The sequence below is a fragment of the Cavia porcellus genome, unplaced genomic scaffold, assembly GCF_034190915.1.
Source record: "Cavia porcellus strain 051 isolate PalLab524CR breed Dunkin Hartley unplaced genomic scaffold, mCavPor4.1 scaffold_13, whole genome shotgun sequence".
NCBI lineage: Eukaryota > Metazoa > Chordata > Mammalia > Rodentia > Caviidae > Cavia > Cavia porcellus.
The window spans coordinates 19,654,487-19,682,187 of NW_026947496.1; the positions used below are offsets into that span (position 1 = coordinate 19,654,487).

The 27,701-nt window shown below is 44.1% G+C and overlaps 1 protein-coding gene across 1 annotated transcript in view; it reads left to right on the plus strand.

Moving 5' to 3' along the window:
- Jarid2 (jumonji and AT-rich interaction domain containing 2) overlaps positions 1–27,701 on the plus strand; it is a 226,800-nt gene that overhangs the window by 38,930 nt on the left and 160,169 nt on the right. The gene's annotated exons all lie outside the window — the stretch shown is intronic.

The following is a 27,701-nucleotide window of genomic DNA, read 5'->3' on the forward strand; positions in this document are numbered from 1 at the left end:
TCCATTTATATTACTTCTTAAACTCAGGCAGGACACCATCTTAATAAGATTTTCCCACATACTTGGTGAGTGTACAGAAGTCTCCTGATGAATCCCTCTAGGCTGCTGTTGACCGTTTCTGAGCTTTGAAAAGTTGGTGTTTCGAAAACCGATCTTCGGAAAATTATGAAAGCCGCCCCTTTGGCATTGGCCTTTTGTACCTCTTTCCTGACACTTGGGTACCCCTGCGGTGTGCGATGAGTGGAGGTGTGCAGCAAGGCTGTGCCCCTGTCTGGACCTGAACCTCAGCTACCCACATCACGGAAAGGAACCGTAGAAGCTACTTAGGTTCAAGCCCAGGCTGCAGGGTGAGAGGAGGAGGTCTGGAGATGCAGTGGACTGTGGACTGGGGTGGGGACATCCCTGATGGGAGTGGCTTCAGTGTGAGGGCCCCAGCCTGTCCTTTGCTGATGCGGCTGCAGTGGGGAGGTGCTGGAAGACCCCAGGATGATCCTGGTTTAGGAGGGCAGTGCTAGGAGGGTGGTACTTCATGAATTGAGAGGACTTCTTTGTTGAAGTCATGCTGTATTTCTCGAAAGGGGAAAAGTGTAAGTTTTTCCCGAGGGTTTAGATGACCCAACAGCTCCACAGTGGCCCTTTGTCCATTCTGCCTGGTGAAAATATTTTACCAATGTATGAGGATCATTGGGGTGTTGTTTGTGATGATTGAAGTAAGATCTGAAGAAATATAAAGTACTGTGTTGTAGGACCACTCTAACTGAAAAAAAGTCACCTAATAGTAGTCACCTTACTGTGGTTTTAGGTGTAAGTTGTACGATCAGCCTATGTCAGAGGTGTGAAACTTGATATAAGCTTGTCTTTACCAATGGGGTAACTCCTCCCTCATGGAGGTAAAAAGTACGGGTACTGCTAGAATTCTTGAGTGATAAGAGGTTGCTATATGATGCATACTAGTTAAAGATAAGTATATTTCAGTACTGCAGAACTCCTCTCCTTGGCTCGTTAGGTTTTTTCCTCTTTCTTTTCCTTTTTCCTTTTTGAACAAGGTGCTTGCCATGAACCTAAGGCCTTCAACGTTTTAGATATCCACTCCACCACTGAGCTACAGCCCAGTGTCTGCATAGGGTTTTATATTAAAAAACAATTCACAGTAAACAGACGTACACGAGAAAGGCCACATGTGACATCTAAGAAGATGATACTAGCACTGGGGAGGCTGAGGCAGGAGGATCATCGTGAGTTCGGGGTCAATTTAGGCTGTGTAGGCAACCTAAAAGCCAGCCTGCCGTCCATAGGGAGACCCTGGCTCTCTCCAAAAACAAAACAAAAAACCCCATATCCTTTTGGAAAGGTAATTTTTCCTGCCTCTTTCATAAATTTTGCGTTCTCATTCTTTTTGGGTCAAAAAGAAATTTCCTGGTCTTTCAAGCAATTTAGCAACAATAACTACAGCAAAAAAGTCATTAGTTCTTCTCAGTGTTTTTGGACAGGTCTGTGCAGTACAGGCTGTAGCCCAGATTGGCCTCACCCTAACCCTAACTTGCAGTGATAGCCTCCTGCCTCAGGACCCCTCCCTTCCAAGGTTTTCTAAGTGGCTTTGTCAGTAACCTTGTTTACATATTTGAAGTAAATGCAATTTCTTATGCTTCTTGGTGTAAGTCCTGGCATAGGTTTCTGGTCTCGATGAAAGGGGCAGGTCATTGTGAATAGTGAGTGATGCCGTGTCCTCTGGAGTCCTCAGAGCCCCTGATAGCATCTCCCCTGCTCCATAAGAAGTGGGTTTTGGTTCTTACTTCATTGATGGTATTTTCAAACCTGACCTTTTCTGTTGTTAAAGTTGCAAAGTGTAAGTAGAATTCCCCAAATACCAGTCATGGTGTACTGACATGACTGTTCTTTTTTCCCTTTTAATCTTTACTTGGTCAGTTTTTGGCTTCTGTGACAAAATACTTAACAAAATCAGCTTTGAAGGACAAAAAGTTTGTTTTGCTTCAGTACCCCAGAGGTTGCAGCTCACGATTGCTTGGCTCCCCTTGCTTTGAGCCTGCAGTGCGTCAGGTGGGCTGGGCTGGTCTCTGGGGAGAGAGGAGCAGCCTTGTTCTCCTCAGGGCAGCTGGGAAACAGAGAGAGAGACATGGTGGGCTTCCCAGTGTTCCTGCTCCCAGGGGTCTCACCTCCTCCAGGTCCTGCAGGCTCCCTCCTCCCACATATCGGTGAAGTCCACCAACAAAAATGTTCACACACTTCAGGAAAAGAAGAACTTGTATTTTTAATACTAAATTTACTGAGCTTCTGCAATTACAAGAGGTGCTCATGGTGGTGGCTGGTAGCTTCTAGGCATTTATGCGCATGATGAGCTGCTGCTTGGGAAACCTGGGTCACTGAGATTGCTGCACATGCATTTTGAGTGTCTTTTCTAAGGGCCGGTAGTGTGGTGGGTTTTCTGCCCTATAGGACAGCCTCTAGGGTCCCCCGTACGAGGATAACAAACACATCTCTTGAAAAAACATCATACCATTTTTCTTTTTCTGAAGTGTTGTATACATTTTCTTGGCAGACTCTATATATACACTTGAACCATTGGTGAACAACTTGCAAACATAATTAATGTCTCTTGATCCTCAAATAGTTCATCGTGCATTCCTAAAATTAGGGATTTTCTTGACAGTGTTCCAGTGGGTTTGTTGATGAGGAAATTAATGGGAGACCCTCTAAGCTGCTATCTGTGTCCCTGCAGTATACTCCCCAACATCTATCAAAAGCTTCTTTCCTTTTGACACAGCAAGATATTCAGGGCCTACCTTCTACGTTCCCGGGCTTGTATGTATCTTGTTCACTGCATGGTTTGTGATGCTGTTGTGAAAGGTTTTTGTTTCTCAGATTTCATTTCCCACCTTGGTTTGCACCACAGCAGTCAGGGCATCTTGAGGTTGGCCTTTTGCCTGTGCCTGACTTTTCTGCTCATCTCTTGTTTCTTGCGTGCCGGTGGTGGTTCTGAAAATTCTTCCATTTTTCCAGCCTGTCAGTGGCTTCTCCAGAGGCGCGCTGTCATCTAGATTTTTTTTTGTTGTTGTTGTTTCTGGTGCTGGGGTTGGAACCCAGATACCTCATTCACACTGGGCGACACCCCTAGCCCTTTTTTCTTGCTGTTTTCAGGTGTCGTTTCTGATGTCATCCTCCTCTTTCTCTGCTGCACCTAAGTCCGATTGTTAGCCCAGTATTTTTCCCATATTCGGAAGTGAGATACTTGGTCCTGACTCCCCAGCACTGCTAGGTCTCCTTCCCCTTTCCCTTGGGGGTCTGTGCAGAGCGCAGCTCCTCCCTTAGAATTCTTTTCAGCATCCTGATCACTTCTGGCAGCCTTACTAAATTGTCAGGTGAAGTACAGTGCTGCCTTCATTTGGCGAAGCTCGTATTTTCTCTATAGATGTAACAGGATCCTATGTTTTCTTCTGAAAAACATATCGTGTGTAGTAGAGAAAATACAGAAAGTAGGAAACGGAAAGACTGGGGTTAGCATGGTAGCACACTCCTGTAATCTCAACTGAGGCCCAGGAACGCAGGTTTGAGGCCTACTTGGGCAGTATGGTAAGGCCCTGTCTGCTGGGAATGGGGGGAGGGAGACAAAGGAGCACAGTGCTCTTACAGTGGTCCAAAGAGATCTGAGATGATTGAGTCAGATTTGCAGAGTATGTAATACGTTTGCCTTCAAGGGCTCCCCTCCGGAAGTGTAGCAGACACCAAGTTTAAGGCGCTAATCCAGCCTTTGCTTGGTAACTGGTAGTGGGAAATGAGGCAGTCAGAATGTAACTAAAGCTACATTTGCATTGTAGCTCAAGTCAGGGCCCCCCTTCCTGGCTTATTAATCACCTTTAATGTGTTTCTCCTCAGGACTCCCTGCTTGCTGGCAAAATCTTTACAGAAAGAAAAGTGTTTTCCTAAGAAGAAACAGTAACTAGGGTTTTTTGGTTAGATAATTTGTAACCCAGTCTTAGTTCTGCTGAGGCTCTTAAAGAGCTCATCCTTACAAGGTGAGCTCAATTCCATAGGTTTCAGGAGTTATGGTTTCTTAACGTTTTGTCATTTTGTGCTATTGAAAACTGAAAGGGTTAGGATAATTGCCTTTTTTCAGTTCTGCGATCTGTAGAAAATAAACGTTCATATTTTTTCTTCCCGATTCAGTATAGTTTCCATTTTTAAAATTGAACATTTATGTGTTCTTTAAAGAAAAACAAATCCCTGCTTTCCTTTCCTCCAAGAACACTGTCTCTAGAAACACTGACTGAGCGAAGGTAGTAACTGTCAGGATGTCCAAGTGTCTTTTGAGACATGGTTATTTTACAGAGTGGGGGAAAAGGATGCTTCAGTGTTCAGGTAATTTGGGGGTCCGATCTAGTACACATGAGCCCATTCGGCCACACTTGCTGTTTCCCAAACATGGTTGATCCCTGATGTGCAGTGAGTGGACCAGTTCTAGAGGCGACCAGACATTTGTTGAACACCGACTTTTTGCCACGTGTTCTTCTTGTGCTTGCTATCATTAAATTCTTTCCAGCCAGCTCGCAGAAGCAGGTCCCATACTTTTTCTGTAGTAGGAATTTGAAGCTTGGAAAAGGTGTAGACTGGCATTTGATCCTAGCTGTTTCTCTGCCCAAACTGGAGTCTCAGATCTCTTTGTCCACTGCACCGTGCGATGGGGGTCACGAAGATGGCCCTGCTGCAGTTCCCACAGCAATCTTCCTTGGCCGGAAGTTACTGAGGCAGCTGCTGCCCGTTTCCTCACTTCAAAGAGGTAGGTGGGCGTGGGGTGGGTGAACGAGATAAGATATTTAGCCTTGCATCATTTTTTCTGTTTGATCTGCTTGCCTTAAGGATAATTTTGTTTCCTCTTACTACTTTGCCCACTGTCTACAAAGAGAATAGATGCCCTGTCTGGCCTGCGATAGCTTCTCAGTTCTGTGGAGGTGATGTGCCTCCTCTGACTCCTAAAATGTTCTGATGTCTCCATTCTTCCATGAGCCACCCACGTGGAATTCTAGTGGCCCTGAAACATAGTTTTTGATTGGTTGGCCCAGTTCTCGTGAGGAAAAATCACTGACTCCAGATTGTATTTCTTTATCCTCCATTTAGGGTTAGGAGTGCCATGGAACTGTTAGTAGTGTGTGGGTTTCAGCATGTAGGTTGGAAAGTGTTTGTACCTTTCCTTTCACGAACATCTGACAGCGTCTGCTGAGTTTATAAGTTTGCTACTTTAAAGAGTCTGATTGGGTAAGTGATAGTTATATGCTTACCATGTACAAACTGCTGGGCCTGGGTACCTTCTCTCTCATCTCCAGCTTCCTGAGATACTGCTCTGTTTGGAGCTCATTTAAAGCAACAAACTGTGCCCATAATTCATAAACTTACAGGGCCTTCTTCCACTGCTTGCAACCAGCAAAGTAAGGACAACATTTAGAATTACAGATTGCTTATTTTGGACCCTTTGAAAGTTATGAATGAAATTTATGAGCAGATTGCTGGATTGTGGGCTTGTTTGAACCAATGCCCTTTTATTGAGTGGCTGCTTGGTGTGTGTGTATGAGGGGGTGGGAAGTGAAGTGGCTGTCTTTTTTTTTTTTTTAATCTACACTACTTAGAATGTGTTTAGGCACCCACTATCCAGAACTCTGGTGGTGTACAGAACTTGAATTCTCAACTGGAAACTGTTTTAAAAGGTTAGTGCATGAAGACTCTAAATCAGTGGCAGACTTGTCAATTGTCTGTCACTAGGCAACTGTTTCATGGGTGATTTTTGGTAGCTAGGAGGGAACTGTATTGGAGTGAGAAGATTCAGGGTATAGAAGAACTTGTTAAGATCCCATTATGTAGTCTGTCTACAAACCAAACACTCAGAGGGCATTTAAACATTTAAAGCACTGCATAAGTAACTGGGTTTTCAGTAACTATTTCTGAAATTGCTATAATTACTGAAATCCCAGGTCTTTAAAAATTCCAGAGGAACAGCAGAGACCACATGAAGAGGAAAAGCCATAAAATGATAGGGTGTGACCCAAGTTAGCAAATTAGAATTTGAGCTCTTTCACTTTAAAACATTTTCCTCTTTTTAGACAGTGCCGAGAGTATTAGAGGAACTTTAATGCATTTACAAATGAGATCTTTTAATCATGGGCATTTTACTTTCTGTCGTGAGCTCTCTACACATTTTGGCTTGGAACTAGTAGTTAGTGTGTTGCTTTGGTGGTTACTGAATCTCCTTTATCCCTCTGTTTCTCTCTGCCCCTCTCAGTCAGGTATTGTCTGAGGGACTGGAGAGACATTTATTTGTTGGTGGCGGGGGCTAAATTACCCTAATGGATAATCACAAGCCATCTCCCATCATGCCAGGGTAACATTAAGTGGGTACCGTGGGCCACATGTTCTTTTATGGAGCTAACTCCACAGTAAGTTCTTAAAGTAGCATGTGTGGGATGATTCCGTTATCTTCCTCATAGTGGTTTGGTAAAGAGTGAATGCAAATTTGAATCAGGAAATGGGCCTGCCCAGTTGGTGTGCTGATGAACATGCTTTATTTTTAGCTGGAGAAGGAACTGTCTGGTCTAGTGACTTTGGTTGTAAGAATAAGTCGTTATTCTTATTCTTAATTATTCTTTGGAGCAGTGGAATTTATACAATTGGTCTAGAGTGATAGTGTTGATGAGTTGTACTTTGGAATGTGTGTCTTTGGTCACCCATGAGTGAAGGGAAAGTTTATCTCTGAAGAGTAAGAAAATAGCTCCTCAGAAGGAGGGGAAAAGATAACACTCTTTGATCTTTCTGCATGCAACGTGCTGATTCATGATCTCAACATTCTTCATTCATGATGATTGTAACTGTTGTGTGTAATGATGGGGACACTTTGGGGGCGGGCAGTGTATGCTAGGCACAGCTATGCCACCAAGTCACATCCTATTTATTTTCTTTTATCCATGTTTTGCTTTGATAGTGTGGTTCTTCTACATGTCTGAATGGGCTCTTCATTTCCACGGTAAACTGAGCCTCATTTGCTATGTGTTCATTGTGATCATAGGAGACTTGGTTATCTTTCAGAATGGGCAGTGGTTATGTTATGCAGTTAAACTTCGATATAAGGATTTTCACTGTTTGAAGTTAGGATAGAAATAAGTTAAAGAAATGGGTGCCTCACGGTGACAGACCCCGGCAGCGGGGGTGGGAGTGGGGTTCTTTATTTACTTCCTTATCTGCACTTGCTTCCTGGTACAAGGTATGTTTATGCCTGATGGCGTATGCATCTCAAGCCGAGCTCGCATAGGAATCACCTGCAGATCTTCTGCAGTTTGAGGCAGGCCCCGGAGTCTTCATTTCAGGCAGGCTTCCAGATAATATTCAGCGTACCCACCTGCGGTCTGCAGCTCCTGGCCAGTGACCCATTGCCTCATGTGTGAGGCTGTTGAACACCTGGTGCTGCTTCTGCTGCTGACATTTCCTCTTTTAGGGAGCTTTTATCCAGAGAGCTGTGTTTTCTAGAGTCTTGACAGCTCTGTTTGCTTTCCAGTAATTTATTGGAAGCAGTGTTTAAAATGCTATCCTCTTTTCTCAGCCAAACGACAACTAATTTGAGGAGAATTTTCCCCCTCATTAAAATAGTTTGAGAATGTGTTCATTATCAGATGACAGTGGTGTTTCAGGTGTGCAAATTGCTGTTTGCATTAGTAATATTAGGTGCCTTCTTTAGAGTTTACCTGACTGTCAGTTTAGTAATAGGTAATCTTGAAACTAGTACTTAACTGAGGGCATAATTTAGTGTTTAAGAGCACTGGGTTCAAACCTCTTCAATTCATACAAATTATGTGACTCTGGGCAAGCTGTATTCTCTGTGCCTCAGTTTTCTGTGCTGAGATGACTATCCTGTCTTGATGATTCAATGCTGTGGGGAGTGAAGGAGGTGTGGTGAGTGTTGGGTGCCCGCAGAGATGCCTGAGTATGTGCGGGTGGGAGTGGCTTCTCCCCTTGTAAAGTGAGCACTCCTAAACCAGCCAAGGGTACAGGGTGTTTACTCAGAACCTTCAGTTGTCCCTTTTGCTCCTCCTAGAGTTGTCTGGAGAGTGGGTGTAGCTACTGATCATCCCAAATATAATTTGGGTAGATTAAACCTCTCCTTTTTGACAACATCCGGGAGAGCTGATCCAGAGTCTTTAGAGGATTCCAAGCCTCCTGGCAGCCTCTCCTAGTTGGCAGACTGCAGATTCAGAGAAGCCAAGAAGCCACCTCGTGGGTTACATACAGCCCTTGCTGTGGTGGTCAGACCTGCATCAAAGGGACCTTCAGACTTCCACTTTTAGATGAGTAATGCTTTAGTTTTGACCTTTGTACTATGACCTTTCTCTCTCTGACCTTTTAATCATCTCTTTTAAAAAAATCAATCAACAAGGGGGCTGGAGGTTTAGCTCAGCGGCATAAGTGCCTGCCTTGCAAGCAGGCAGTCGTGAGTTCGATCCCCGGTACCGATAAAAAGGAAAAAGGAAAAAGAAAAAAAAAAAAAGAAAAAAAAAATCAATCAACAAATATTCATTGAACGTTTCCTTCTAGGCTTTAAAACCTACCCACAGGCTGTTCTGTGGCTCCCCAGGATTTCTGTCCTGTTGTCTGAGGAGAACGCAGGGGGCCTGGCTGATTTATCTTAGACTACGGCCCCGAGCTTAGCCACCCAGGTTGGGTGAGGGTTGGAATCCACTTGCAAGGTTGTGATTGTGATTTCTCTGTCCAGAGTGACTGAGACACAGTTTCCACCAAGCTGTGCACTGCTTTGTTTTCTCATCTAACGGATTCTAGTTGTGGCAGAAATTTTCAAACCTGCTTTGGGGACACCACAGCCTGGCCCAGTTCCTCTTCTCAGGGACCTGAGAGAGCCCATCAGGAGCCAGCACAAGTCTGGGGTTTTGTCAGACAGGATTTCTTGCCCGCATTTGGCAACTGGAAAACAAGCTATAGGTACTGTGTGGTTTATGTGTTGTTGGTTTTTTGAGCCGGTTTCATTGCACATTCAGGCTGGCCTCACTTGTGTAGCCTAGACTGGCCTCTCACTCACGGTTATCATCTTGCCTCAGCCTCCTGAGTACTGGTGTCACAGATGTGCGCCATCACACCTGGGTTAGATATTGTTAAAGTTGTGAAATGAAGCTTTTAAAAAAAAAAATGCCCATTGAAAGCTTGATTTCAGCGGCCATATTGTGCACCACCTGGTTTGTATAATCCAGTGTGGGATTTTCTGTTCAGAGAGCAGCTACGTCTGGGGTGATCCCAGGAGAACAGGGTGCAGGAATAGTGCTGACCCTATCCAGTGCTGTCACCCAACTCTGTCGCTGCTCCCAAACTGCCCATGCCTCTGGTGCTTTTACCACGCTCTGCTCACCATCTTTTCCTGTGGCATAGCTGGCTCAGGGATAAAGTTGTTTTCCTTCTCGGGTGCCCTGCTTTTCTTCTCGTTTCCAGTAGTGGATGAGTTGAGGTTCAGCAAGTGTGGAGTTCCCGTGTGAGTAAAGCACCTCATTTCGCCCAAGATTGTGGTCTGGGGGCTGAGTAACAGGCAGAGATAGAATAGAGATTGTTTACTGAGAAACAGGAGAGTTGTGGGGATCCTGCTGGTTCTGAGCTTTGATTTTTCGGGGCTTCTTGTGGAGTCTAGTCCTGGTACTTCGTTGCTGACATTTTGTCTGTAAGGCATGTGCCTAACTTTATATAAAGTCCTTTGAATTACTTGGGTAGTGTGTGGATGGACTCACTAGGAAATTCATCTGTTGAGGGCAGTGATGGCAAACCGTTTAGAGCTTTTAGTGATAAAGGCCCGCTGTCACAGGAGTGTCATAGGTTTGCCAGCGTGTGGGATATTTGTTATGTGTATTACGACACTGTACATTATTTTAAACTTTTAAGGTGTTTTCTAGTGTTCACTACTGTGGGTTTTAAAAGCCAAAGGAGATTTCTGTTTGGAGTTCTTGGGGGACACGCCTGTCTTTCTTGTTTCTTTTTCTCTCCACTACTTGGGTTTGAACCCCAGAGCCTTTGGACTGAGCTGTATCCCTGGCTGGCCACTGTTGTAATTTTTAATTTTGTGACAGTCTTGCCAAAGTGTACAAGTTGGACTCAAACTTGTGATCCTCCTGCCTCAGCCTCTCTCAGTGTTGAGATTACAGCGTTCCCCCCCCCCCCCCCCCCAGCTGTCCTTTTCTAAATGCCAGGTTTTTGGAAGCTGTATCAGGAGTTTCTAAGGCGTAAAGATTTCTGCTGGCAGTTAACTTCAATTTTTATCGGCATCAGGTCACACATGACAGATCCTGTAACTCCTTCACAATGGATTGCTGTCAAGGTAGGGACAGTCATTGGGTGTGTCCTGATTACCCTTTGGAGCTGACCACATGAACCCCAGCAGCAGGCACCAGAAAACCTTGTGATTTACCTCTCAGCCACAGCCACACACAATACTACAGTATTGTTGGGGGTGAATGAACATATTTTATTAAGGATGGTACTGTTCAAATTCTGTGGAAGAGGAGAGAACTGCTATCCTTTTGAATTTATATTCTGGTACTTAAAATCTCTTGAGCTTTTATTTAAACAAACTGCACACACCTGTTTAATCAACACCTAGATTCAGGAAAACTTATCAGCCCCACCTTGGAAGCTGTCTTCAATAGTGCAGATTAGGTTCGGATTATTTTTGGCTCCTGAACAGGTGTGGGGTGACTTTTTTCACTAGAGAACAGGACCGTAAAAGTGCAGAAGGAGGAAGGTGAGCAGGGGATCGTTCTTCCTGTCCACTTTCTTACCCTTTGAAATGTAGACAGATATTTCCTTGGCTTTGTTTGTAGCACATTGCCATTAACATGTACTTTCTCACACTTTAAAATGTGTTGCCCTCTGTCTGGGGAGGAGACGATTTTACCTTTAAGATGTGACTCATCCATCAGGAAATGCCCATTTTTAGAATTGGAGGTGTTAGAAAAGTGAGGGTATTTTTTTCTGATGATGTACTTTCAGCAAGAAAATTTCAGTTTAAGGGGAGAAATTTTGTAGGTTTCTGTATTCAACTAGCTAGGTCCTCCCTTTAATTATGTGATTAGGTTAATTTTAGATTTATTACTGAATAAATCTAATCTGAAATAGGCTCATTGCACAGATTTGCTAGGACTGCAGAGCCTGGTTTGACTTAATTTGTAGAGTTCATGATATTGCATAATTCACCAGGCCCAAGAAATTCAGACGCACAGCCACAGTAAGCTTAAAACTTAATTTATTTCCTCTGGAGCCGGTCAAGTGGCAGCCAAAACAAGCTTTGGCCACGCTACAGAGCCTGACTTGGTTTTTTCCCATTCGGACCCTAATACTCAGTTCTAACACTGAGACACAGCATGGTTAGAGGCTGCATAGTCTGAAACTTTTTCTACTCTTGTGAAAGGGCATGGAGAGGGGTAGCTTCTCCACACCAGGCTCTTTAGTGACGTTTTAATCAACTTCCTCAGTGCTGTCCTCCTTTTCTCAGTGGATTTAACTCCTTGGTGTGTTGGTTTGGGAACCCAGCTCCCAACGGGGGTTAGCTTTAAGTGGCCAACTTTCAGAGGGTGGACCATTTGAAATTAGTTCCTACAGGGAATTGAAGCCAGGGCTTTTGCACTGACCTACATACCCATCCCATTTAATTTAATTTAATTTTTTAAATTTTGAGATAGCCTTAGTAAGTCACCTGAGGCTGAGCTCAACTTTACTTGTGCTGCTTTAAAAATAACCTCTTCACCAGCCCTTCTTTCAAGTCTCACGTATCATGATAGTCTTCTTCCCTGGTTCAGTACACTGGCATTAAGTGCCTGTAGTTATGTGGCATGTCTTGTGTCTCTTAGGTGTTGAACATACTGAATTCATTTCATCCTTGTACTATGCATGTGAGCATGGTACTACTAACCCCGTACTGGAGGTGAGGAGGTAGAAGCCAGTGGTGCTGAAATTATATTTTGGTTCCAGAGTCTTATTTTTAGCCATCAGCAACTTGATGTTAAGCTGGGCAAAGTGTCCCACATCTCAGTACCAGCTACGTAGGAGGCTGAGGCAGGTGGATTGTATGTTTTGGGCATTTTAGTGAGCCCTTGTCTTCAAAAAGGAGCTGGGTGGTATAGTAGCTCTGTGGCTAGAGAGCTGGCCAGCATGCGTGAGACTCTGGGTTCAATTCCCAGAACCAAGAAGACGAAGCAGAACTGCTCCAGAACTTGATATTGGCAGTTGATGTCATTTTGCTATTTCCCGCCTCTAGTTTTTCATAGACAGGAGATGTTACTGTTTTCTTCATCCTTCTCATTAGGTTCTTTAAAAAAATATATATGCTGGTAAAAATCTGAGACAAGTGATAATCCTCTTTTCTCTTGAGGTTAAATATAGCGACAGGTTATCTGTTACTTCCTTAAAAATACTCAGATTCTAGTGGAGGGATATAGTTCAGTGGTACAGCACCTGCTTGGCAAGTGCAGAGGTCCTGAGTTCAGGTCCCTGTACCCCCAAAAGAAAGAACACAGATTGGACAATCACAGCAAATATGGGCATTAGCATCACCTGCTTGTAGAGAAATCTTACATGTGTTGCTCACAGCCATAAAACTGCTAGACTAAGTCAGACCCTCATTTTGAAAAGACAGGATTTGGGTACAGTGTGATACATTGCCTACTGAACTCACTTGTGAAAGCCAGCATTTAATTCACCATGGGCTTTTACTGATTGGTGAAGTTGGCCTTCTCATAAGCATTCTGTGAGCAGTAAATGTGCTGTGTGCTTGGACAGTACCCAGAATAATACAGAAAAGTTCAATCATGGTTTTTCCTGAGCTTAATTTGAAGAGCAGAGAGGGGAATTTTCCAGCAGAGTTGAAATAGTAGTTGTTGAACGTGAGTGACCTTTGTGGTTGACTGGCTGACCTTCCTGTGAAACTGTCTCACTCAGTATCTTTCCCCTGCCAAGATTCCTTCCTGCCTCAGCCTGAATAGTGACTGCAGGATGGACACTGGATAGATAGTTCTTTAGGAAACTTCCCTTCTTGTGTATTTAACTCACAGCCATTTCACAGCTCCCCCTCACCTGGTTCAGTTTTGTTGTCAGAAGTAACAAAACATCTTTCATCCAGCAGGTTTATTATTGTTCACCATCTGCAGGCAAATGATCCTGTGTGCACTCAGCCATGTCTCTTCCACTTTTGTCAGTATCCTTGAAAATTAGGGGCTTGTGTTGTAGGCTTCTATAGGCACTGTATGTAGTGTGGTACTCTGCATACTGATTCACTTAGCAGCTCTGCTTTTATTTATGTGTGGTCATAGGATGCGTAGCAAATGTATTTTGCTGTGTATGACAGTGGAAAGTTCTAACAAATGAGATTGGTTAAATGATGGTACATCTGAGCTGGGCATGGTGGCGCACTCCTGTAATCCTAGCACTTGGGTAAGCTGAGGCAGGAGAATCCTTTGCAAGTTTGAGACAGCCAGGGCTACAAAGTGAGCCCAAGGTCAGCCAGAACTGCATAGCAAGACCCTGTCTCCAAAAACAAAACAAAACAAAACCAAAAACAAAAATCTGTTCCATGCAGTCAGTACGATAAAAAAGGTAACAGAAATAATTGAATGACATAATACGCCAGGAGTGATCAAAAAATGCTATGAACATTTAAATTTAAAAAAAAAATACACATGACAGTAAAAGATGTTACCAAGAATAAGGAGAAAAGTGTGTTCAAAGTGAGGACGATATTTTAAGAGGGATTGATGGCACTTGTGTCTTATAATACATTTTCAAATCTTTGCCAGGTACTCCCAGAACTAGGAAGGCTGATGTAGGAGGGTCACCGTGAGTTTGACCCCCAGCACGCATGGTTAAAAGTTGCGTACTTTTCTCAGGAAAAGTGCTTATAGATTATGTACCAACGTCAACAGTGATAGACACTGGCTTTAGTGCATGCAAAGCCTTGAGTTTGAACCTCAGCAGCCCTCCTCCGATCCACAGCGTTTATTTCTCTGTAGTTGAAATAGTTTTATTTTGGTTTGTTCATCTGAGAAATGTTTATTGATCTCTCCACAGTGTGAGCACCTACTAAATGCTGAGCATTCAGTGGTGAGCAGGAGTGATTACATTATTCCAGGAAGGACAGGAACATTGCTGTAGTATTCGTAGTATTAAGGTGTTGTGGCCACAGTTTGGAGGTCAGATGACTTCCACTGAGGGATGGAGGAGGACTTTCTGTATGTCATGGTGTAGACACAGGACGGGAATTAGCTAGGGGAAGATGGGGTTCGGGAGCAGATGGTCCAGGGTCATGTATGAGGCCCATAAGAGAGAATTAGCTTTGAAGATGTTTGAAGGAAGGACAAAAGTCCTGGAGAAAAGGCTTTATCTATCTTTTCCCCAGTAAACTTGCGTTTCTTTTATTTGTGAGGAGATTTCCAGTTTGGGAAGCAGTGGGAAATTGGAGCTGGTTTTCCAGCAGTGGATTGTGAACTCATAATGGAATTAAAGCAGGGGAAGTCTTCCCAGGTTGACCTGATGGGTCTGGGCTGGGTGTCTCTGAAAGAGATGAATGCCACATAGCTAATTCAATTTCCAGAGCTGCTGCTCAAATGCCTTTGTCTCCTGCTACAGGTTAGAGCAAATCATGCATGTGATTTATGTAAAACTACTTGAGTATTAGTTTATATCATAACCTGGCAGAAGAATCCCTATTAAAAAATAATGCTTCCTGCCATAGCCACTTTGCAGAATAAAATTAGGAAAATCAGTGTTCTTTATAAATGATTAGTTTGGGCAGAAAACACTGTCTGTTAAGCCTACCATTTGTAGATAGCATGAACAGACCATCACCTCTTACATGATCCTAAGCAAGGCAGAACCAAGTGGCCCTGAATTCTAGCCTGGGGTTATATCCCATACTGTGACTGACTGGGCTTCCTGTGTTGTGTCTTCCTGTGTTCTGGGGCACTTTCCTGCCTGCATTTCTTGTTGGGGACAAGTTGAGATTTATTTTGGTTTTTTTTTTTGAAAGCAAAGTTTTACCATGCAGTTTAGACTGCCTTGAACACACTATGTAGCCCAGGGTGGCCTTGAACTCAGTGATCCTCCTGTCTCAGCCTCCCAGGTGCTAGGACTGTAGGAATGTCTGGCTCTGGAAGTTGAGATTTAGGCCAAGGTCCACTAAAGCAGTTGTGTGTGCAACTGCTGCCAGGATGGTGTGTATAGTATTTCATTCCAGAACTGAACTGAGCTTGGTTTGTGCCTGATTCCAATTCAGGGAATTAATTCTGATTTTCACTGTCTTGCTTCTACTCTGTGGTGCCACTGCAGAGCCCCCTGCCCACAGTCTTTTTGTGGGAGCCTTGTGGAGTGCGTGCATGGACTCTGCATTCTTTGAGTGACGAAGATTTCAGTTCTTTGACATCTAATCTGTCACAAGCGCTAGTGTCTGACATCCTTCCAGGTACAGTGCTGACCAGCTCTGACCAGCACCGGAGGGCTTGGGCTATTGTTAGGCTGAGGATTCCTCCTCTGCTGCCTACCAGGTAGCCTCCTCCTAAGCTGTGCCTGTCACCAGCCAGGCCCCGTCCCCTGGCCCCTTCAACAAACACCTCTTGCCAGTCCCTGAGTGGCCAGCCCTTGACAGAGGCTGGGCTGTAGGCAGGGTGATCTCTGAGGCGCATCTGCATTTGAAAGAGGTCTGAAAGTTTGTGAACCAGAAATAATACTATGTGGGCTTTTTTTTTGCCTTGAAGAAAAAGCAAATTCTGAACACTTAATAAATAGTTCTCTGAATTCAGTTTGCAATAACCAAACCAAACCAAACCAGTCCCAAAACCAAAACCCCAAAAACTCCTCTAGCCCCTCCTTTAAAGATAAAAATCAGTTTTTCTTTAAGTACCCTAAAACCCTAAATGGCATCTTTCCTTTTTTTAAAAATAGTAAATATTTCCTTAATAAGTCTCTCTTAACTGCATGAAACTTGGGAAGACTTCCACATCTGGACCACGTCCCTGGATTGCATTGCCAAAGGTGTGGCTTTGGCGCTGACTTGTATTCACTTTGGGATAGCTGCTTTCCAGGGAGATCAGTTTAATTTAACAAATGGCACAAATCAGTGTACCTTTGTGTTCTCGCCCCTTACTTTTTTTTTTTTTTTTTTTTTTGGTAAATCTTTCCCATCTCAAATGTGTGGTTTAGTGACTTGACTCCTGCGTATGCTTGGCAGTCACCAGCCCATCCTAGGATGCTCCTGTGTCCTGCAGTGATCAGCCCATCTGTTCTTTTCCCTCCTTTCCTCCCCTGGCCAGCACTGCCCTGTTTTCCAGTGCTGTAGGTTAGTTTTAGCTACTCTAAAAGTTTGTGTAAACGGAAGCATTCAGGTGGCTAGATTGCTTTGCTTTGAGTTTGATATTAAAAATACGTTATCAACAGTTTTTTTTCTTTTTTTTTAATACATGGTAGGGTAGTGGTTTTCTTCTCCCTGTGTCTTCCTTTCATTTTATGTCTGTGTGCCTCTCTGGCATGGTCCTTGTATTATTTTTGCAATTGGATATTTAAGTAAATTTAATCTTTCATACAGCAGAAGGAATAGAGAAACGATCAGCCAGGTTCTGCCCTGATCTCACATCCCATTTCCCCACATTAGAGGGGAAAACATAAGCATAAACCCCTTCAAGTCCTTTTCACACAAAACGCGGGAGTGAAAGACTCATTTCAGTGTCTTTCCCAAGCTGGGTTGCAGCGTCCCTATTCAGTGTGCCTGCCAACAAAGTCTGAGTTCTTTTTGAGACAGGGTCTCACCAGATTGCCCAATCTTACCTCAGTCTTCTGAATAGCTAGGATTGTAGGCATGCACCACAGCACCTGGGGTCTACAGGTTTTTGTTGATGCTATTTATTTATTTATTTATTTAGGTACCAGAGATTGAACTTACAACCTGGTGCTTAAAGCACCAGGCAGGTGCCCATGCTGCTGAGCTAAAAATCCCCATGTTGCTTGCTTTTAAACTTACTCTTCCTGGAAGCAGACTTGAGTGCTACCAGGTGGCGTGTGTCTGTAATCCTAGCACTTGGGTGGCTGAGGCAAGAGGAGAGCAAATTTGAGCCCAGCTTGGGTTATTTAGTAAAACCCTGTCTCAGAGAAGTAAAAGAAAAGGGCTGGGACTGTGGCTTAGTATAGTGATTTATCCTGGGTTCAATTCCCAATCCTGTGCGAAAAATTCAGTGGTGGTTTTGCGTATTACAGTTAGGTGCTAGAACTATGCCCTACTTTTTTGATGGATGCCACATGCAGACTCGGAACTGATTTGTGGAACTGATGGAACTGTTAAGGAAACACAAAATGTCTAATAATCTCTGCTAATGCTGTTTTCATTGATTGGAAAGTCCCATTCTGTTGGATGTGTGTGTTGGGTTCCATGCGTGTTAATGTCTGATTCTCTTGTTGTATGAAAAAGGTGTTAGGCTGGGGATGTGGCTCAGTGGCACAGCGCCTGTCTGGCAAGCGTGAGAACCTGAGTTTGATTCCTGGCACAAAGGAAAGAAAGAAAAGGTGTTATGCCTAGAACAACTACCTTGTCTGGAGTAGAAGTGAGTGACTTGGGTCTGGAGTCACTGTGATGGCTGCATGCGCTCCAGGAGGCACTGAGACATGCTATCGACAACGTTCAGACTAGCCTTGAACTCACTGTGCTGCCCAAGCTGCACTTGAACTCGGCATGCTCCTCCTGCCTCAGCCTCCCAAGTGCTGGGATCACAAGTACGCGCCACGACATTCTGCTGAGGGACATGGATCTTGTATTACTGTTTTTTCTTCATGGGTGACTTCCCATTTTGAAGGGAGCCAGCTTTTCTGTGGAATTTGCTGTCATTTTAAGACACTAGTTAAGCTGCAGACATGGGTGCTGCAGCAGAATACTGGGAACCCGGGGCGTTGGGAGCCAGGTCTGGTGAATGAGTGATGTACAGACTCTCAGTGTGATGTATTTTTCTCCCAGCGGCACTACTGGTTTTCTGATTTGCAAATCTGTAGAGGAACAAGAAGTCTTGGTGGAAACAATTCTGGCTGATGCTTAGAAAAAGCTTGTTGATGTACTGAATTTGAAGAACCGTTACAGTCCTGTTCCTCTTTGTCCATGGGGAATTCCAGTACCCTCAGCGGATGCCTGATAACATATTACTAAATGTCTTATGTATGCGCATTTATTCTTTTGTACAGATATAGCTATGCTAAGTTCATTTATTAAATTAGGCGTATGAGACTGACACTGATAATATATTGATGGGGGCTGGGGATTTAGCTTAGCGGCATAAGCACCTGCCTTGCTAGCAGGCAGTCATAAGTTTGATCACCAGTACCAATAAAAATGAAACAAAAAGACAAACAACAACAACAACAACAACAACAAAAACGGGACAGTTACGACAGCCTTAGTAAGAATTGAGAGTGGTCATTCTTTTTTTTGTTGTTGTTTTGAGACAAGGTCTTGCTGTACAGTTCAGGCTGGCCTTGAGCTCATTTTGTAGCCTAGGCTGGTCTCGAACTCGAAATGATCCTCCTGCCTCAGCCTCCTGAGTGCTGGGATTACAGGTGTGAGCCACCATGCCCGGCTCTGAGAGTGGTCTTTCTTGAAAGACTTAGCATTTCCACCTGCAGTTGATGGTGGTACCCGAGATCGAGGGAAACACAGGTGCAGATGAGGGGGATTGCTGTACTAGAAACTGATTTCTTTCCAGATGGGGGGAGCGATTTTTCAGATAAGGAAGCATGTTTTTTAGCCACTCCTCTGCCAGCGGCACCTCAGGCTGGCCCCTTGCCTCTAAAGTAGAAGTTAGACATTATCTTTGGTCCCTTTCTCAGTCCCTGGCTGCCTAGAAATCCTCAAGGAGGCTGTTCGTGGCATTTGAGCCTGAGGTCACAGGTGTCGTAGCAAGGCAGATCCCTCCTTTCAGGTAGCTGGGAATCTGGTTGGGAATCTGGTTGGCAGGCGGGGTTGAGGAAGGGACCCAAGGGTCTTTGTCTTCTCCCAGGGCTCCTGGGGCTTACAGCCCAGGCCGTGTTGTTTTGCCACTCATGTGCTGTCCTGCCGGTCCTCCTAACAGTGGCCTTTGGCTTATGGCATTGACCAGTACTGCAAAATACTGTGTCTGAATGGACTTGCCTTTGGTTTTCTCCATAAGAATATAAACTTGATAAGGAGCCGGAAGCTTTTTGCTCTTTCTCATACATTGACTTAAAAGCCCCTGAAGCAGTGCCTGGCATTTATTGGAGATTTTTTTTTTTTTTTGTACTGGGATTTTTTTGTACTCCAGCCCTTGCCCTTGCCAGGCAGACATTTATTGGAGAAATGAACACTATGGTGGAAAAGGTTCTTAAGGGCAGGGCTTGGGAGCTAGCTGCATACTGTAAGGATGGGGCTTCATTTCATCCTTGCATAGAGGGGCCATGAGACCTCCTGGAACAGAATGGAAGAGAGTGGAAGGTTGAACTTGGGAAATAATGAAGACTACCCATGCAGTAAGCTAGAGGTGTGGACCCTGCAGGTAAAATTGGGAACATGAAGTGGACAGGCAGTCATAATAAGCAAACAGTTACCAATTGTTTTGATGATTATTGGTTTCTGGAATACTCTGATAAAACAAAGAATTAGAAATGCACATTGTTGGCCAAGGTTGGTTGTGACTGCTGCTGTAGAAAAATCTTTGCACGGGAAATAGAGCAAAGAGCGATAGGCTTAAAAAAAAAAACCAACTATGAAATAAAAACATGTCTTAACTCTTCTTTCTGGCAGAATCAATACACTTAAACACAATGAAGCATCACTTCTGTAAGAGGCTGGCTGGTAGGCAATCTGCAGGGCCTGAAGAGAGCTGTAGGCCTTGGGTGTGCCGTGTGACCTCACTATGGACCTTGTGAGGTTAATGCCCCACTTTCCCCAAGTGTACCATCTGGCTCCCCAAGACTGAAAGATGCTAGCGAGCCTTGCTACTGCAGCAGAGCAGCTGTCGCTGTCATATCTGCTTGGTGCTGCACGGTGAGGATCACAGGAAAGGGAAGCAAGGTGTCTGTGTTAACCTATAAAACGTGTATTCAGGAGCTGCCATGTAGCTAGAGCATGGCCAGAACACCTTCATAACTGGGAGGGACACAGCCACGATAATGAAATGTGTCCAGCTGCTTGCAGGCCTGCTATCCTACCAGCCCCCAGCAACTGCAGTTGTGCTCAATGACCTCAAATGCGTGGACCTTTCTGCCCAGTACCTCCTTAGAGTTTTTCTCGGGTTCAGTTTGGTGGTGCAGTGTAGTGCGATCCTGTAATCAGGGCTGGGAAGGTACAGCAGTGAAGCAGGTCTGGTAGGTAGTACTAGCGGGGAAAGGCATGCTTTTAGAATTAATCCTCCATCTACACATGGATTCCCCCGGGACTGAGGGCATACACTGGTGCCAGGATCAGAACATAGGTAATTAACACATGTCTGGCTTCCATTTAGTTTCATCTTGCGAATGTCATTTTTTCCCCCTCAACCTGTACTACAACTGAGGGGAACCTTTACAGTTTGTTTCTAATGAAGGTGCTTGCTTGTCAGATAAGTTATCTAGCAGGAATACTTTATAACTAAGACAGTTTTTTTTTTAAATACAGGGTTTCACGATATACTTTGAATCACTTACGTAGCCTTGTACCTGTAGCAATCCTCCTGCCTCAGCCTCCTGAGTGCTGGGATTACAGGCTTGCCCCACCATGCCTGGCTATGAAGACAGTTCTTTACTTATCTTAAGGTTCTTTTTTGTTGCTGAAAACAGTCATGTTCCCTATTCTTGGTGCTGCTTAAGTGAACACATTTTAGACTACTCTTGTTAGTAATGTGGTATCAGAAAAAATGAAGAGCTGTATGCCCTCGATTACAATGTGAAAGTGCCAAGAGAAGCTCCACATATTTCAGTGCTGGCTGTGCACTCAAGACACTTGGGAGAAAGAAAGGGAGAAGGGCCAAAATAGGCAGATTTCTGTTACAAAGCATTCGAAACGGTCCTCTGATTACACTGACTGCAGGAAATGAGGGAATAATCTTATCTATCTTTTCCTTTTGGCATGCCATCCATTCACAGAATTTTGACATTAGAATGACTTGATCAGGAGAGTGGCTCCAGTCGGACACTTGGTTTTAATGTCAACTCTATCTCTGTGGAATGTCCTTGAGCAAGTCATGGACACAGCCCATGTCACCATTCCCTGCGGTATAAAAAGCGGGCAAGAGTGGTGCTTTTGTTGTGCGGGTGCCGTGGAGTTTCAGCGACTATATTTCAGTCCTAAGTGAGTCAGTTTCTGGAGATGCTGTTAAGTATAGGTTGTGATTTCTATACTTCTTGTCCTGTGAGTGATTTATAATGAGAAATAGTACTGTTGCATGCATTTGGTTCAATTCTATCAATTTAGCGATAGTGGTTTTATTGCTAATTCAGCACTAATTTTCTTCTGTCCCTGTCTGAAATCCCCTTGAGGAAAGAGACACAGCTTTCAGACCAGTTCAAAAATCTTACCTGTGAGCAAGAGACACTGTTAGCAGCAGCATGTCAGGTTTTTTTCTATTTTGCATGAAAATGTGTTTCATGTAGGATAATAGTTTGACTTTCCAAGGGTGGTTATAGTTTACTGTAATTGTGGGAGTCATTTAAAGGTGATGCATGGATTTGTAGGTGGAGACTTACTTTTATTTGAGACCTGAAGCCTTTAGCAAACACTGTGGTGTGAGTAGTTTCCCCCAAAACTCCCTAGGCTTTTTTGGGGGTTGGCAGTGTTTCATCTTTCACCTCCCTACCCTGAAATTTTTACCTTTGGTTGTGTACCCAGACTTTTTCTCCTGAACATTTGTTTTGCTTGAGAGACCACTGGTGGTTACTTGTCCCCAGGTTATCTGAGTGCTGACCTTGTGACTAATGGTCCGTAATTCCAACCAGAAGGCACTTTCTGAGTCCCTGACATGTTGGCTCAGGGACATGGATTTCAGTTGAATTAATTTTTCTTGTTGAGAATTTCCAGGCAGAGAAAATGCCCTGGCTGCCTGAGTACTTGTTCTGGCTCCCCACGCCTCACCCTTAGGAGGTTGTGCCTGTGGAGTGGAGTGGAGTTGTTGCATACAGCTAGTATATTTCAGAGCTGGCTGAGGGTGCAGTGAGGAGGTGAGGATCTCTATTCAGAGTTGGTTTTTTGTTCCCCCAAAATGCCTGTATTTATACCTTCCCCTCATTCACCCATCCGTCTATTCTACCTACCTCCTATCTTTGGTTTTGCTCTGCTGCCTAGGCTGGCTTTGTACTTGCTGCCTTCCTGTCTCCCAAGAGGGTGGGGTTACTGCTATGAGCCAGCAGCCCCAGTGTATGCCTCCCTTCTGCCATGTTGTCAGAATTTACAAATAAGCTGGATGCAAGCCTGCTTTCTCTACCATTGGGATTTGCTGATGGTGCTGGGCTTTGCCCCTGGTTTTCCCTACCCCCGTAAAGTGAATATGGCAGCTGGGAGAATACAAACGATTAAATAAACCCTGTTTTGTATTTAAACATCAGTGGGGAAAAAAAAGCTGAAATCCAGGGCCTGGCTGGAGGACAAGTGAATGTAATCTGTGAATACAGCTTGAAAGGTGAGTTCTGAAGGACCTGGAGGAGGAGGACAAGGTGTGCTGGTGGCCTGTGGCTTCCTGGAAGCAGTGTCTCAAAGGTGACTGAGATGCCTATAGGAAGCAGGCAGGCAGGGCTTTGCTTTTTGCTACCTGGGACATTAAAAGATCCAGCAAGAAGTTTCAAGTTTGTTCCCTTGTTGTTGGTTGTTCTCTTGTGGTTGTTGCTGCCACCTGTCTACAACCAGAGAAGCTCACTTTGCTCCCCAGCTCTCCAGCTGCGCAGTGGTAGGGACACAAAGCCTGGGAAGCACATGCTCTTGTCCTGTCACAGGAGATGTCCCCACCCCATCCCATCTTAACCCAGGGCGACTGAGAAGGTGTCATACGGGCAGGCTTAATTCACTGGTGTGACTGTAGGGCTGACCTGCCCTGCTTTTTTTTTTTTAAAACAGAGACAAGGGTGGAAAAGGTAACAAACCCTCTTGGGATTCTTGGATTCCCCAGGATGTTATAAACAGTAAGTGCCCTCTTTGATCCTGGAGGGTGGCTGGGGTCAGCGGGAAAGGGGGTGGTAGTTACTGAGAAGAGAGCTGGAGCCAGACAGTCATAATGGCCCGTCCAAAGGCTGCTGTGAATCCCAGTGGCCAGGAGCTCCGCGTTTCCCACTAATTTCTGTTTTCTTTGCTGTGGCTGGCTTTATTAAAAGAGCATAAGGAAACAGCCTAGACATTCAGATCAGTTTTCTAGGGTTGGCAGAGGGGGATGTGGGTAAGACAAAATCATGGCTGGGAGTGGGTAGCTAGCTTCTTGGCTTCCTTGGAGGAGAGGTGATGGCCATCATTATAGCATGATTAGGATATTAGAGAGGCATTCTTGGTAACATAAGCACAGATGTTTCATTCTGTTTTTAAATGTAGGAAGGGTCCATGTTGAGAGCCCAGCACGGGGCTGCTCCTTGAGCATTCCAGAAGGGAAGGAAGTCTTTGGCTGTCTTTGTGTCCTAGGCCCCTTTTTTCCCCCTTGGTTCTGCACTGGCTGCCATTAGGTGTAAAAGATGGATGATCTGTCTTTGGTTTCTCCACCAAAATTAAGAAATGAGGTCTGGGCTTGAAGGAACAGCAAGAAAAGTTTAACCCCTGAGGGCCCTTCAACTTTCTGTGATGAAAAACTACCTAATCAGCGGTGCAAATTATGTAAATTCCATGCAGTCATCAAGCTTTCTGCCCTGTTGCATCACTTTTTTGATTTTAGAGAAGCTCAACCCCTGGCTCTCATCTGATCTGGAGTAAGCCTGGGACTTTTGTCACCTCTGGTTAGGATGTGTGTTGATGTAAATACGGGCTGGTCATTTTAACGTGGCACAAGACTGTCTTAGTGGTGGACCCTGGTTAATTTTAGCTCCCCAGTTCCGCCTGTTGTCTCAGAATGTTTTTTCAGTATGTTTTGGATGTTGAACTTTGGTTTCTGGTCACCTTCTCAGCTCTGTGATGTCACTACCTTTTGTTCCTGTGGAAAGCTGAATGAGAAAAGTACAGACTGCTTGTAAAGAGACTGTGGGAAATGAGCTGCTGTTTTAATTTTCCTTTGAATTCCAACACACAGTATTTAATTAAGACACAGGTAAGGTCTTGGGTTGTATGCAGTAATTAAAACTAGATTTAACCCTGTTTTTCTTCACACCATGACCAATTGAAGACAGTAAACCTTGAATTTAATTATGCAGCTCACAGAATGAATGGGCAAGATAGGAAAATACATTTTAAGAAACTCTGTGGTCTATACTCATTCAGAATGGATTGATAGCTAGAAGAGGGTCCATCATGTAAGTGGGTTGAAGTAGAGGGTGAAATGTTGGCTATTCATTATCAAGCGACTACATAATGTGATTTGGAGGTTGTTTTGAAACCTACTGAGCTTTAAGCTCATCTGGCATTCATTACGTACAATGCAGTTCTTAAACAAGATGAAACTGTATAGCTAATGACATAAAATGTTTCCTCCTTATCTAATCAGAAGTCTTTCCTTGAGTAGCTAGATTAGATGTTCAGAAAGGGTACTATGGGAAATAATTACTGTCTGTATTTGTAGAATTCACCATATGGTCTCTAGATCAACAAGGAGGAGTTGATAGTATTATCAACCAGGGGCACACAATGTGATACTGGTTTGATTTCTTAAATTTGCCTATGACATTTGATCTGCATTTTGCAGGAATTTTGTGGTATTGGTTCATTTGTCCATCTCATTCTGGGGGGAGTTTTCTGAAATTGTAGAATTTGAATTTGGCAACAGGAGGCAGTATATCATAATCAGTAAGATTGATTTATTCAATATTTAGCAGGAGGTAGTATTTTGTAGTAGTTAACATGTTCTAAGGCAATAGAAAATGTCAGAAACATGAGAATTTTAGGAAGGAAAGAGCTAGACCTCTGTAAGATTTTACTTTTTTTTCTTTTGTGGCACTGGAGATCGAACTCATGACCTTGTGCTTGCCAGGCAAGTGCTTATGCCACTGAGCTAAATCTCTGGACCTAAGATTTCACATTTTGATTTCTGGATGCTACCAGTTACAGAGGACCTGACCTTTGCCTCAGTGTATATTGATTTCTGATACCATCAATATAATCGACCTTGTCTGTTATCTGTCTCTGTATCTCTGTCTTTCTGTCTACCTGCTGTCTCTCCCACAATACCCTTTGAGGTGATTGAGGATAAAAAAGGCCTGACTTTTTTTTTTAAACTCCAGAAGAAACTTTTTTCCTGCTTTTTGTTTATTTAGTTTTTTGGTGCTGGAGGTGAAATGCAGGGCCTTGGTTATGCTAAGCACATAGTCTGCCATGAGTTGCATACCCATCCCAGAAATTCTGCAATTGTTAAACAGTTTTCCAGTTGGCCATTTTGTACTTGTGGCTTGCATGAGTGTTTTGAGAATATTGGTTGCAGCACACATTTTATTAAGGCTAACTTGTACACTTACCTAAGGACTGTTACAATAATGCAATTCAGATCATGTTTGAGCAGGAAATACTTAGTAAGTTTGAAAAACTTTGGTCATGGGAGAGCCATGTCCATAGCTCCTTGGTCAACTTTATTATCGACTTGTAAATCTGCTCCTGTGGTACCTTGTTCCTTGGCACACACAGAGCTCTGCATATAGCAGTGGCGTTTGTGCTTTAGGTCATATTTTTCTTTGACTCATTTCCTTCAGAATGAGAGATCCTGGATCTATCTGTTTGGCTAGTATTTCATGGCATGAGAAATCCATAGAATTCTGCCTGGCATACTGTAAGTGTTTAATGACTCTTCAAGGGATTTGGATAAGCTCAAACGCTGGGCAGTATTTTTAGCCAGGGGTCAGGGAGCATCTGCATTAAGCCACTGATTGAACCCATACTGCAAACAAGTAGCCAGTTAAGGAACTGGTTGCTCATTTTGGCTTCATCCTTCATATGCGGACTCTGTAAACCCTGGGGTGGAGTAGTGAGGAATTTAAGGAGGATGCCTAATTTCTGTGTACTTCTAGATTGTCTTTAATCCCACCCCCAAATTCTAGAATGTCAGACATAACCCTAACTGGCATATTCTTAAACCATCAAGAGAGAAATCACAAGCTTTTCTGAGTTAGCTGCTTCATTTGAGGCTGGACTGTATGGGCTCTATGACATGCTCATTCTAGTAAATGCTTAAGGTGTGGGCGAACAGCAGGGTCGTAGGCTGCAGGTCATTGTGTCTGCCCACACCCCTACCCCCAAACAACTCGCAGCAGTCTGGTTGTGTGTAGGTTTTCAAACACACACAATCATTTTTACTGTTATTGTTCCCCACTCCTCTGCGCTGTAGTGTAAGGGTCCTGTCAGATTTATGTGGGTGACGGGTGTTTTCCTGCTAGCTAGGCAGGCACAGCCTGGTTTCCTAAATGCATTTCTTTTGCACTGTTTTCTGCATCCCTTAAGCATATCCGATTCGTGTAGGAGTAGCTGTTACTTGTTCTGTGCTTTTCCTTTCTCATAATCCCAAAAAGGAATATGTGCGTGCGTGTGTGTGTGTGTGAGTGTGAGAGAGAGACAGAGAGACAGAGACAGATTCACTCACTCACTCACTCTAGCCCAGCCCAGTATACTGCAGCACCAGGGAAATCCTGCCCTCCTGGAGGAAGCATTTTGTAAATGTGAGGGCGACTTGTTGCAGGAATAGAAGTAAGGAAACTTCCCTGTCTTCTCCCTTGCCTCTTTGTTCTTCGTTGGGTGCTCTTTTCCGTTTGCCCTTTTTGTTTTTTCTTCCCCTTCTCACCCCTCCTGGGGATTGAAACCAGGGCCTTCACACTGGGTACATTCCCTCTTTTGTTTTGAGACCATGTATTTCAGAGTCCTTAAGTGTCCCATCATCTTGTGCTTCAAATTATGATCCTCCTGCTCCAGCTTCCCAGAGTGCTGGGATTAGGGTTCCCTTTTTCCTTGATCATACATCTTACTTTTAGTTTTATAAAATTTGGATTTTATTTGTGTGAGGTTAATTTTGGATTGAGACTGTTCGTGGCAGGGTCACACTGTTTAGTTCTGACTGGCCTTGAATTCACTGTGTAGTCCAGGCTGTGTAGTCAAGGGAATCCTCTTGCCTCAGCCTCCCAAGTGCTGGAATTATAGGCTCTTTATCACTACCTGGCAAGCATTGGTGTATGCACACATACTAGAAGCAAGGTCCCACTTAGCCTTGCTACCCACGGTGTACTGTGATCTATCTCATATGTGTTGCATTTAATTTGAAAGAAAAATGCTCAACTGGAAACCTAGTACTCTGATTCCCTAGCTTTTCTGTGCAGTCTGGGAGCATGTGAGATATTCAGAGCTTACCTTTTATTTAGAGTGGGGAATGTTGCAGGCACTTCGTATCCGCCACAGCTACCTACCGGGCCTTCCTCCAAGGTGGGAGGCTGTCTGGGGGACCCTGTTGCGTTTGCCACCTCTGAGTCCTTGTGTTTCATTCACTTCATCTCACAATGAAGAGACAGTGAAGAGGATGAGTGAGCAGGTTCTACTAGGCTCATTTTTACTA